This window comes from Mus musculus, chromosome 8, assembly GCF_000001635.26.
Source record: "Mus musculus strain C57BL/6J chromosome 8, GRCm38.p6 C57BL/6J".
NCBI lineage: Eukaryota > Metazoa > Chordata > Mammalia > Rodentia > Muridae > Mus > Mus musculus.
The window spans coordinates 81,307,260-81,320,965 of NC_000074.6; the positions used below are offsets into that span (position 1 = coordinate 81,307,260).

A 13,706-nucleotide genomic window follows, 5' to 3' on the forward strand; every position below is an offset into this window, starting at 1 on the left:
AACAGATGAATGCAAGATTCAGAATAGATGTATCCGTGGCTCATTCCTATTGTTGGTTGCTGAGCAGTATTTCATTAGAGAGGCTCCCTACACTTTCTCTACACATAGTTTTTCTTGACTGATGCTTCAATTGTTTGAAAAGAAAAGGATATCATGATTAAAATGCCTAATAATACTTGTGTCCAAATGTTTGTGTGATATGTGTTTTGGTTGTTTTTCTTGGATAAATAGAATATATGGGTTGTGCAGTAAATTCACATTTAACTTTATGAGATAGGACCAAAGTGTTTGATAAGGTACTAACACAATTTTATCTTCTTAATTCTCTACGACTTGAGCAGCACTAGTGGTTACCTTTCTTGTGATAGCCATCCTAGTTGCCAAAATTTTCCCTACTAGTTAGTTGTCCTGAACATCTTTCGATGGGATTATCATCCATTAAGATATTTTTGTGGTGAATTATTGAAATCTCTTGACTATGTTTTTAAAAGTGTCTATTAATATTGTTCACTACTGCACTGTAAAGGTTCTTTACATATTCTGGACTAACTGTACAATGTGTATGTTTTCTCAATTTTTTTCTTTCCTATGGTTTATGGTTTATTTTTTACTTAATAGTATAATTTTAAGTACACATATTTTAGATTTAGAAGAAAACCACCAATTTTTATAGACCATGATTTTAGTATAGTATTTAAAAAATCTTTTTGTGTGTGTGTGTGGGTGAAGTAAAATTAATTGGTGGTATTCAGGAGAGAAGGGCCCTCTAGGCCCCTCCCATTATTCTCAGGGTTTGGGATGGAAACTGTGAGAGAGATGCTCAGTGTTGGGGGCTGAGTTGATACAGGGAAAACTCAGCAGCCAGGGGGCTCTTCCTTGCTCTCATGTTCTTGCCAGGGCAGGCAGACCAGGGGTTCTTATTCCTTGAAGGTCATGTAGACCATGTGGTCTACTACCCTGCTGTTGCAGCTGTATTCTTTGCCGTACCAGGAAATGAGCTTCACAAAGTTGTCATTGAGAGCAATGTCAACCCTAGCATCAAAGGTGGAAGAGTGGGAATCACTGTTAAGGTCACAGGAGACAACCTGTTCCTCAGTGTAGCCCCGGATGCCCTCTAGTGGGTCCTCGAATGTCTGCTTCACTACCTTCTTGATGTCTTCATATTTGGCAACTTTCTCTAAGTGGCATGTCAGATCTACTATGGACACATTGGGGGTAAGAATGTAGAAAGCTACGCTAGTGAGTTTCCCATTCAGTTCTGGGATGACCTTTCCCACAGCTTTGGCAGCACCAGTGGATACAGAGATGATGTCCTGGGCAGCCCCATGGCCATCACAGCACAGCTTCCCAGAGAGGCCATGTACAATCTTTTGGGCAGCAGTGATGGCATGAACTGTGGTTATGTGTCCTTCAACAATGCCAGTGTTTTTATGCATGACCTTGGCTGGGAACTAAGCAGTTGGTGTGTAGGAAGCATTGCAGACAATCTTGAGTGAGTTGTATTACTTGTGGTTCACACCTATCACAAACATGGGGGCATTGGCAGAAGGGATGGAGATGATGACCATTTTGGGCTGACCCTTCAAGCAGGCTCTGGCCTTTTCCATGGTGATGAAGATACCACAACATACTCAGCACCAGCATCACCCCATTTTCTCCCTCCTGGAAGATAGTGATGCCCTTCCCATTGATGACAAACTTTCCATTCTGAGCCTTCACTGTGCTGTTGAACTTGCCATGGGTGGAGCCATACTGGAACATGTAGACCATGTAGTTGAAATCAATGAAGGGGTCATTGATGGTAACAATATGAACTTTGCCAGATGAGCTGGAAGACCTGGTAACCAGCCATCCAATATGGCAAAATCAATTTACTCTGACCTTTGCCATCCTGCCTAAGGGACAAGGCTGGCACTGCATGAGAAGATGCTGTCTCTGAAACAGGGAGAAGCATAGAGCCATACTTAAGAAACCTTAACCCAATCAAAGTTCTTAAGCATTTTCAATGTTATATTTTAAGCACTATTGCCAAGACTCTTTTAATATGGGATAATTTTTGTGTAAGTTTTGTTGTGGGGTGTGAGGTAACGACATACTGTGGTTGGGAGTGGTTTGTAGTCAAAAGGTACATGCATGAGTGCCTTTTATTTAAATTGTTGTGAAGAGACACCATGAGCAAAGAAACTCTTATAAGGAATACATTTAGTTGGGGCTGGCTTATAGTTCAGAAGTTTATTAGTCTATTGTCATCCTGGTGGGGAGTATGGTGGCATGCAGGAAGACATTGCTGGAGAAGGAGCTGAGAGTTCCACGTTTGAATCAGTAGGCAGCAGTAAAAGTGAGTCACTGAACCTAGCTTAAGCATTTGAAACCCCCAAACTTTGAACTCCCCACAGTGACATACTTCCTCCAACAAGGCTACATCTACTCCAACAAAGCCATACATCTTAAAGCCATTCTCTAAGCATTCAAATATATCAGCCTATATATAAGGATCAATCTTATTCAAGTCACTACAATGAGAATTTGGTCTTCAATGTGATGATGACCACATTATTGAATCTATCAGAGGTGGGGATTATCAGAGTAATTTGATCCTTGTGGGTACTGCTTCAAAAGTAAACAATGCTGGTCTTTAGGGAGAAGTTAGTTAGAAGCAAACCTGGAGTATCCCTCATCTCTGACATGTTCTGCCTGAGAGCCTCTAACACACGCACTTCTGTTGCAGTGTGCTCTCAGCAAAGAAAACTTCAGGCCTCTATAATTGTGAACTAAAATAAATGCTTTTTGCCCAGTGTCAGGCCTTCAATGGAAAATAATATTTTAAATTTTTTGAGGCTTAAGTTCTTTTACCTTATGAGGACATCCAGTTTTCTAAGTACCATTTTCTGAAAGTCAAATGATTTTTTTCTCACTCTTTACAAATGAATGTCTGCCTGACATTACATTATCTTTTTAACTCTAGTTTTGTATTAGGTTTTGATACTGGAGTTGATTCTTCTCATTGTTCTCTTCTTTTGAAATTTATTTTGGTCATTGTAAGATTTCTGTAATGCTACATCATCACCTGGCCAATTTCTGTTTTACTTTTCCATCAAATCTGCAAAATCTAGTTTGGTGGAATTTTGATAAGCACTAATTCTATCGAGTGTTTTAGCTAATGCACATGGAATATATTTTGAATCATTTAGAAATTTTATTAATAAACATTTGCAATTTTTAGTGTGAAAATATTTCACATGGTTGTTACATTTTATTCTTATGCATTATATATCCCTGTGTCTTTCTGTCTCTTAGTCTCTTATCTCTTGAGGGATTTGAGGTCTAGTGAATAGATGTGGCTTTTAAATTGTTCCTGTAACAGTATGGTAGTTATATTTGATAATTTAATATTAGTTGTAACTTTATTTCTAAATATTTTCATACTGCCCAAAATGTCCAAAAGTTTTGTGAACTTGTTTTTAAGTTGATGTCCTCCCTAAAGTTTAATAAATGATTAATATAAGAAACTCATGAAGGAGAAGCCCTATGATAATAGTTAGAAGCATCATGAATTGTACTCTTCCTATGTACCATTTTTTTCACTGAACATCTTATATTACTAACTCATTTGGATTTGGTTTCCATGAATGGCTGTGGGGAGCAAAAGGAACCGTGTTTGTGTGTGTGTGTGTGTGTGTGTGTGTGTGTGTGTGTGTGTGTGTGTGTGAATTACTGAGTAACTGTGTTCTATTGACATTGTCATGGCCTTATCAAGAGCCTTAATTTCAGACACAGAATGAAATAGCAAAGTATTCTCCCTAGGCACTACCTCTCTGCTCAGGAAATGGCAAAGCCTCCTTATGGTCCATTTGTTGATGCTGACAGTGCATATAGAAACGATATACCTTAGATTTCTCCCTCCAGATATGTACCACCAGACAACTATTTCTCTGCAGAGGCTCCTCCTACATAGACTAGGTAAACCTGTTTCCTTGATCTAGCTGTATACTAATAACCTGCCTCCTTGTTTTTCTGTATGTAGAAACCCTGGCTTTTGTTCAGCTTTATATATAACCCTGCTACTCTGTTATGGTGATTTTAATGAAAACGGCCCCAATAGGCTCATACATTTGAATGCTTGGCCCCTAGTTCATGGAAATGTTTGGGAAGAATAAAGAGGTGTAGCCTTGTTGGAGGAGGTGTGTTACAATGGGCTCTGATTGTTCCTAGTTAGTGCTCTCTCTGCCTCATGATAATTGTGCCTCAATATCCCACCCTGCTCCTCACCAAAGACTCACCATTGAAACTGTACTCAAGCCTTAACTAAATGATTTTTTTTTAAAAAATAAATTGCTTCACAGTCATGGTGTCACTTCTCAGAAATAGGAAAGTAACTAAGACACTAGTCAGTTCCATATAATAAACATCCTGAGCTTCTGGGGCGCTGCATTTTCTCTATGTGAGAGCCAATGCCATCTGATCCCAGCTTTCTGTCTACTTGTTATCATTTCATTCCCTTGCTGCTCCATATCTGGATCTTTACTCCAAGCTGCAATTGACTTTGTGTGTTAGATCTATTACTATGGTGATTGTACTGATACAAAACAAAAGCACAAAGGAGCTAAATCTGTCTTGGTGCCACATGTAGAACCACTTAACAATTCAACAAATTAGTCAAAGTACGGATAGTAAATATATCTGTGTATTTTAATTTCAAATGGCCTCCTGAATTTTTAATGCTTATTAATATTTTTGCATTAGAAAGCAATCCTTTTAAATACCATAGAATAATTTATTGGTGAACTCCATTCTTGCTTATTCTGATGTATCATTTAGTCATTAATTAAGATGGTTAACTTTAATTATCAACTCAACACAACCTAGAATTACTTGGGAGATAGTTTCAATGAGGGATTGTCTGCATTGGGTTGGCCTGTGGGTATGTCTATGAGGTGTTTTATTAAATAAGTTAAATGATATGGGAATACTCAGCCTACTGTGGACAATGATATCCCTTAGGCAGGGATTCCAGGATTATATAAGAATATAGGTGTTGAGCTGAACATAAACAATCAAGCAAGTGGGCATATATGTGTTCATTTCTCTCTGCTCTTGACTGTAGATGCTGTGTGAATATCTATTTGAAATCCCTAGGTTGCTCTCCTCACAATGATGTACTGTATACTGGAATTTGAAGCTGAAATAAATACTTTTGTTCTATAAGCTGCTTCTTGTCAGGGTATTTTATCATAGCAATAGAAATGAAACTAGGACACAAACTTTGACTCAGTGAGTAGAAATCTTTTTTTTCCTCATTAAAATATATCCTATTAGTGCAATAAAAAAATTTCACACAAGGGTTATACAAACTGTGGGACAACTCTGTAGCAGGTTTCTTTTTCTATTTTAAAAAATTTATTTTAAAAGGGTTGCAAATAAAAAAAATCTCACATCAACATTGATTAGCAGTTTTTAATATACAACAAAAAATTGCCATCCTTGTCTTCAGATACACAATGAGAAAGCAAAGGAAGCTTAGATATTTCCAAATAAATCATTATTTATACAAGGCATACAATTCCATCCTTTTATTCCCATGTGCCATTTAAACTGACATTTCTGTTGTTTTTGTGTCTTGTTAGTGGACAGGTTATTTAATGCCTCCAAGGCAAAAGGCCATCAGGAAAAGCTTGTGTCTTATAATTAAAAATTGCTACCCTGGAGCTGTTTTGTTTAGCAAAGACACAGAGCTAAGGATCTTAGAGAGCTGTTGCTTCTGAGATGGGAATGAAGCACTTTGACCTTTTACTGTGGCACTCATGACGACCCTCATTTCTCATTTACTTTAGGTAAAGAGCTTACAGAGCAGTGGATGTGGTCAGCTATTCAGGGAAGGCTGGACTCACCCACATTTGGCTAGCCAAGAGTCTTAGGTAATGCTTCCACTTAAGAGAGCTTTGAATACTCCTGTCTTTAAAACATTAGTGGTCCTAAGCAGCTTGCCCACACAGAGACACACTCTCACACATGGACACATGTTGTGGGAAATAATTAAAAAATGGCAACATCCTGCGCTATGGCCGGCCAGTTATTCTCTACTCCAGCAGTCTCGCCACCTCTTGGCTAGCCCTAGTCGGTGGTCTTCCCAGCTCTGGTTCACCTGCTTCAGAACTGGCTGTTCCTTCTCAGCCATCTACCCCCTGCTGCTAGTTGTCACAAATTCCCTTAACCCAGTAAATCAAAACTCAAAGCTTATAATTAACCAGTCAGATTTATATATCAATGAATTCTCAATTCACAAGATACCCATACAATAATTGATAATGATACAAGCTTCCCACCTAGATTAGAAAAGCAGTCCCAATTATTCTATTTGTAGCTACCTGTGGCTATTTAAAGCCACAAAGAGTCTGAATCATTTTCCTCTTCCTTCATCTTTGTCCTTTCTCCTTCTCTTCCTCTCCTCCATCTCCCCCAAACTTTTCAGTTCCACTTTCCCTTCAGAACCACTGCCCAATCACTGGTTCTAGCCTTTATTTTCCAAGTTAAGGTGGGGAAAAAGTTCACAAGAAGTTACCTGTGTATGTGATTCACTCCAACCCCTCCTGGGAAAGTGCAATTAGCATCAAAATGCAAGTAACACCAGGGCTACCCACAACACACACACACACACACACACACACACACACACACACACACATATGTATATACTCACAGATGAACATGCATGCACATACACACTCATGCACGCACTCATATATGCACACATATGTACACATGATTAAATGACCAATCACTAGAGAACCACAGTCACCCAAGTATGTAAAAATTTTTCTCTTCTTCCTATGGATAGGACCCAGGCTTCAAAACTGAGAAAAAAAATCATTCAAAACATGACTTTTAAATGTAAAATAACTAGAGCCTTGAGGCTTCACCTAGATTAATGTTTAAATATATATATAATGGGCCAAGATCCATCTAATATTAAATCAACTTTATAAGCATAATGATATTGACGGATCCAACATGCCCATATATAAAACTAAATTCATGTTTAATATTGGCACTTGTTTCAACTTAACTTTAAAAGCTATTTTTAACTCTTTGAGAGTATCATACATTGTATTTTGATCATATTTACTTCCTCTTCTCTAGTTCTTCCCAGATACATTTCTTTCACACCCACCATAGTTTTGTCCCCATTTTTAGTTAAGAAATTAAAAATTAAATCATAATAGCATCACTTCCCCCATCCTTATCTTCCCTCCATCCCTCCCACATCCTTCTCTCTTTTCCAAACTGATATCCTCTTTGCTTTATGAGTGTTACATATACATTTATGCAGAAATACATAAACATAACCTGAATCCATTTAATGTGGCTTTTGTATCTATAATCTTAGGGCTGACCACACTGTATGGATAACCAGTTGGGAAGTCAACACTGTAAGAGGCTAGTTTTTCTTCCTTTCAGTGGTTGCCTGTAGCTTTTGTTTAGGGTAGAATCCCATTAGACCCCCTTGGGTCACCATGTCTACTGATAGTGTCAGTGCTCAGGTCATGTTAGGTAACCGTATTGTTGACATATCACAGCTATTGCTTTCATGCCATTTATCAGAGACACAATCTTCCATCTGACTTTTGGATGAGTGGTGTTTGCAATATTTCTACACACAATTACATGAGGCATCCTGAGCCTCAGATGTAACTTTTTTTTTCTAGATGTATTTATTGGGTCAAGGCTCATAACTGTCTGTTGATGTTTGCATTGTAACCAGCTATGTTTTTCTGAAATGGTCTCCATTTGCTGTGAGGAGAGACTTCTATGATGAAGGAGAAAGGTACACATATCTGTAGATGTAAGAAAAAGTTTTAGAATGCAGCTAGAAATTGTACATTGATAGTAGTAGGTTCTTTTCTAAAATATATGATTTCACTAGTTCCAGGAAGTTAGCTGGGCTTCTCATACTAAACACCATTTATTTCCTATCTAATAGTCCTTAAGAAATCCAATTAGACAACTGTTGGTTATAGCCAACATGTGATAGCCACTGCTGCACTGATGGGACTTCTTTAGCATGAAGGCTATTGTTATATTCATAGGCATCATAGCTGACTAGGACTACTGCTTGCTTCTTTACCCTAGTGGCTTACATAGTACTTGCTGGTATTATGAAAGCTAGACTACAAAAGGGAGGGTTTTAGATTAGACTCAATTTGAAATTATGAGTCCTGTGTCCAAAGTATGTGTTGTCTTCAGCAATAGCCACTTACCTTCAACCTCTGAGAGGCAACCAAGGACAACAGTAATAGCCTGTACTGTTTTTGGAGTTTTGTGTTCTACCTTGACTAACACCTTAAACAGAGAGTTCTCATTCCTGTCTAACAAACCAAACTCGGGGTTTGTTAGATAGTCTATAGCTCTTATGGGGAAGCATTACTAGCACAAGTTTCATAAAATATATGCACATGTATATGTGTGTGTATACACACACATATGCACACACACACATATATACATATATACACATATATAATGTATAGTCTATATTCACAACATATACTTATATCAATTGCATATGATTTAAGGTAAATATAAAATTAATATAATTTTTGGAGATTTTATCAAACATCCTTCATGATATTTGTTCCCATAAACTCCAGTTTATGCTACTCATATTGCCTTTGGTGTGTGGTCAACCAACCAAAGGTTAAATTGTTAAAGAAAACTAACTCTCCCTGTCCCAAAAGCTATCGTTCATTAATAGCTACTCAGCTAGGGATGGTACTTCATGCCAACCTCCCCACTCTGGAATGATCTTGTCTGATTTGAGCTCATACAGCTCTTGTGGATGCTGTCATAACTACTATGAGTTCATATATTCAACTGCTCCAATGTGCCAAGAAGATGGTCTTTCACTGCAGCCATCCACCACCTCTGGCTCTTTCTTAAAATTGTTCTACTTCCTCTTTCATAATTATCCCCAAGCTTTGGGGAGAGAGTATTATTAATTTATTTTTAAATGTTTTCTTTATTTCCTTACTTTGAGACAGATTTTCATGTATGTCAGGCTGGCCTCAAACTTTCAATGTAGCTGAGGATGACCTTAAATTTCTGATCCTTCTGCCTCTACCCCCACCACAAGTACTGGGATTACAGGTGTTTATAGCCATATCCCATTTATATAGTCCTGGAGATCAAATCTAGAGCTTTGTGAATGTTAGGCAAACACACTAATAGCTGAGCTACATCCTTAGATAATTTAACTTGAAAAGAAGCAGAAATTATTAAAAATAGTTAGGAAGATATCTTATTAAAATCCTTCTCTGCACAATTAACTATACTCTTCCTCTACCCTTCTGTGCCATATAGAATTACGGCCCTAAAAGTTCATATAGAATGTCAGAGAGTGTTCAAATTACTCTGTGTCTTTGTAGGTCAAGAAACAGTGAGTCTTAGGAAGGCAAGTTCAGTCAGGATTCACCATGGCTGCTCAAAATAGTTCGAAATAGCTGGTATTAACATGGTATAATTAGCCCAGCTGCAATAATGCATCAATCATTAAAAGAAGCTGCTGAGCACCAAACCCATGGATTCTGTCTGCCTTAGTGTGCCTATTAACCATATACTGACATCTCTTTACACATTTGGGAATGCAGGGCCTATCATAAAGATATACTTTGGAAAGCAATGTGGTCATAACATTTAAAAAAAATCTGAGTAAGTAGAAATGATTACTTTCAAAAGTCAGAGTATGGTGTGGGGAGCTATTTGAGGTGCCTAAACTTCCCGTTATGGTCATCTGGAAGACAGTCAGTTAATACTTCTCCTAGTCAGGATCCCTTCAAAGAATAAAGAAAGAAAGGAAGACTTAGGGATGATGGTGTTAGTGGGAAAGACAATGTGTTGATTTTTAAAAACAACATGGGAAGATACATTCTGTGTGATATTAATAACTTTGAAAGTTATGTAATTTCAGAAGGCTAACCTAGGAGCAATCCAAAATTTATTTTTAGAAACTAATGTGTCAGACACATTTACACAAAACCGATTTTCCAACCTATCAAAGATAGAAACTTTGGAACTACATGTTGGAGCCCAAATCTAAATTAAAAACAAAACAAAAGGAAAAATGGTCTTAGATTAAAATGCATATTTTGTTGGTGGCAAAAGTAACAATTCAACCAACAAACTCTTTCAAAGAATTAAACAGAGCTCTGGACCTATGTAGATTTTTAACTTGATCTAAATTGTGCAATGATCAAGAATAAAATCCTGTGATGCACCAGTAAAGATATTCAATACTGTTTAGCAATTCCATCATATTCTTTAAGCTTCAGTTAAACCCTCTTATGGATAGTGTAATACTTCATATCCTGGGGCTTAGAGAGATGGCTCAGCAGTTCAGAGCACTGGCTGCTCTTCTAGAGGTGCTGAGTTCAATTTCCAGCAACCACATGGTGGCTCACAAACATTTGTAATGTAATCTGGTGTCTTCTGGTAGGCAGATATACACGTAGATTGTGAACTCCCATAAAATAGATCTTTAAAAATTATGTACTAAGGCTAAATTTAATTCTGTGAAAGAAAAAATATTTTAAACAATTATGCGTAGAGAGATGTTATATGATTGTATATGATTTGCAGAAAAACCATAAGTTCCACACAAAGCCTCCAGAGTCATGAATGTTAGAGGAAAGGAAATGACTGAATTAGGGTAAATGTGATTAACTGAGAATAGTTGGTCAGTGCAATTAATATTATCTTGGGAACAAGAGGAAATACTTGAATCAGTAAAAATACTGTTGAACACTGCCTGTTATGAAAGGGAAATTGGAGATGTTATTTAGGTCTCTTACCTGAGCTGCTGAGTAGTCATTGTTGGCTAGCTGGTAGGAGATGAAAAAATGGCACCCTTCCAGTGGGTCTATTAACCACATCTCAGGGATCACTGACCAACCCAAAACAGATGAGAGAGAGAGAGAGAGAGAGAGAGAGAGAGAGAGAGAGAGAGAGAGAGAGAGAGAGAGAGAGAGAGAGGTTATTTTATAAAAGAGGGATAAAGCCATGAAGTTGGAGAGATAGGAAGGTGGGGAGGTTCTGGGTTCTGGTTTTCATCTTTGGAAGATGAAAAGAATATAATCAAAGTATGAAAAATTATAGGCATAATGTTATCGTGCATTGTGTTAAGACTATCCTTTTATACTGATTTCTGTGCCCCCATATCAGGTTACAAAACATTGCTCCCCAATTATTCTCTGATTAGTCAATAAAGAAGCTGACCAGTCAATGACTGGGTAGGGGAAAGAATGGGGATAGACTTTCCCCCAGCAAAGGAATGGAGGATGAAAGAGAGGAGAAGGGGATTCACCATGGGGAGAGAGTCCAGGAGACACCATGAGAAAACACCTGGAAACCAGAGAGCAATATCAGTACTAAAATGCAAGTATTACTGGGATTTTGACTGGGAAGTAGCCAGATTAGCTTAGAGGATTAAAATAGAATAACATTGCTCATTTTTTATGCCCTTAAAACTTGTTAACTAAATGTCATATTACAGTCTCAATTATTTGGGAGTTAGCTAGGGATAAGAGGGAAACTGCAACAAACACATTAAATTGTTACTAACAAAAACTTTTAAAAAGGAAAAAGTAAGATAGTGATATGTTTAGATTGATGTCTTTAAAAATCACTTTGAAAATATTACTGGATTTAATAATATGCTCAGGTAAATTGCATTGGGGATAGTCATGCAGAGTTCTAGGTCCTTTTATAGAGTAAGTGCTATGAGGAGACAGCCCTAGGGTAGGAAAAAGGTTCATCCTTGAAAGCATAAAATTATGCTCATTAAATATACCAAGGAGGTCATCATGGTATTCCACACTGACAAGGACCTTTGATAGCAAATTACACTTTGGGTGATATTATCTAATGGGTAAAGCAATACAGATGGGAAGATCGGAAGGTTGGTGGGTGAAAGTGGTATGAAGCATAGTTTCAACCACAGGGAACCCAATGCCCCGACAATATGGGTGTAGTGAATACTGCAAATTGCCTCATTCAGAAATGACCCTAGGCGCCTTCCAGTGTGCCTTCCTTTTTTTTCCCCACATTTTTAAAATTAGATATTTTCTTCATTTACATTTCAAATGCTATCCCAAAAGTCCCCTATACCCTCCCCCTGTTCTGCTCCCCTACTCACTCACTCCTACTTCTTGGCCCTGGCATTCCCCTGTACTGGGGCATATAAAGTTTGCTAGATCATGGGGCCTCTCTTCCCAGTGATGGCCGACTAGGCCATCTTCTGCTACATATGTAGCTGGAGACACGAGCTCTGGGGGTACTGATTAATTCATATTGTTGTTCCACCTATAGGGTTGCAGACCCCTTCAGCTCTTTGGGTACTTTCTCTAGCTCCCATATTGGGGGACCTGTGTTCCATCCTATAGATGACTGTGAACATCCACTTCTGTATTTGTCAGGAACTGGCAAAGCCTCACAGGAGATAGCTATATCAGGGTTCCTTCAGCAAAGTCTTGCTGGTGTATGCAATAGTGTCTGCGTTTGATCGCTGATTATGGGATGGACTCCTGAGTGGGGCAGTCTCTGGATGGTCCATCCTTTCGTCTTAGCTCCAAACTTTGTCTCTGTAACTCCTTTCATGGATATTTTATTTTGTATTCTAGGGAGGAATGAAGTGCCTTCTTATGCGTCACAGGCTGGTGAGGTAAAAGTTATTCTATGCCCATTTCTGCTGTGACTTATCTTTTGTCAGACAGATGCTTTCATAGAGGCTTCACTTAAAATGAGTGATGGAGAATTTATCAAACATAGAAACCAATAAAAACCTGGAGATGTATGATGTATTGATATTCGTTATACAAGTGACCAATAAGCATACAAAGTTCAGCATTACTAGTTATGATAATTAGGTTCAATTGTCAATGTGATGCAACCTAGAATCACTTTGGAAGAGTTTCAATGAGGGATTATCTAAACTAGGTTGGCCCAAGGGCATATCTCTTGGGGATTATCTTGATTACATTATTTGAAGTGAGAAGACTGGTCCACTGTAGGTGGCATCATTCCCTAGCTGTATAAAAGTGGAGGAAGTGACTTGAGACTTGGCATGCATGCGTTCTTTGTTCTTTGCTCCTTGTTATCGATGCACTGTGACTAGTTTCTGTCACTGTGATTTATTTTCTATGACTAGTGATCTGGAACTATGAGCCAAATGAAGCCCTCTCCCTCAAGATGCTTTTGGCAGGGTATTTTATCACTGCAACAGGAAATAAAGACATGGATTACTAGGGAAATGAAGATCAAAATGATGATGTGATACCACCCTATTCTCAGTACTAAGGCAACTACCACAAAAAGTAGAAAATCAGTGATGATGACATTGTGAAGAAGTTGCAACTCTTGTACACTATTGGTCAGAATGTACAATGATACAATGTAGAAGACACTATGGTAATTACAAAAAAAAACCTAAAACAGTTACTATATCATCTAACTGTTTTGGGTTTAGATACAATAACATTTAAAGTCAGGGCAGGAAGTGATGTTCACTTACTAGGCTGAATAAAAGCATCATTTTTTTATTAGGCATTTTCTTCATTTACATTTCCAGTGCTATCCCAAAAGTCCCCCATATCCTCCCCCCCACTCCCCTACCCACTGACTCCTACTTCTTGGCCCTGGTGTTCCTCTTTACTGAGGCA

At 38.1% G+C, this 13,706-nt stretch overlaps 1 pseudogene; it reads right to left on the bottom strand.

Annotated features, from left to right (window-relative positions):
* Gm5354 (predicted gene 5354) lies at nt 719-1,908 on the bottom strand (annotated as a pseudogene).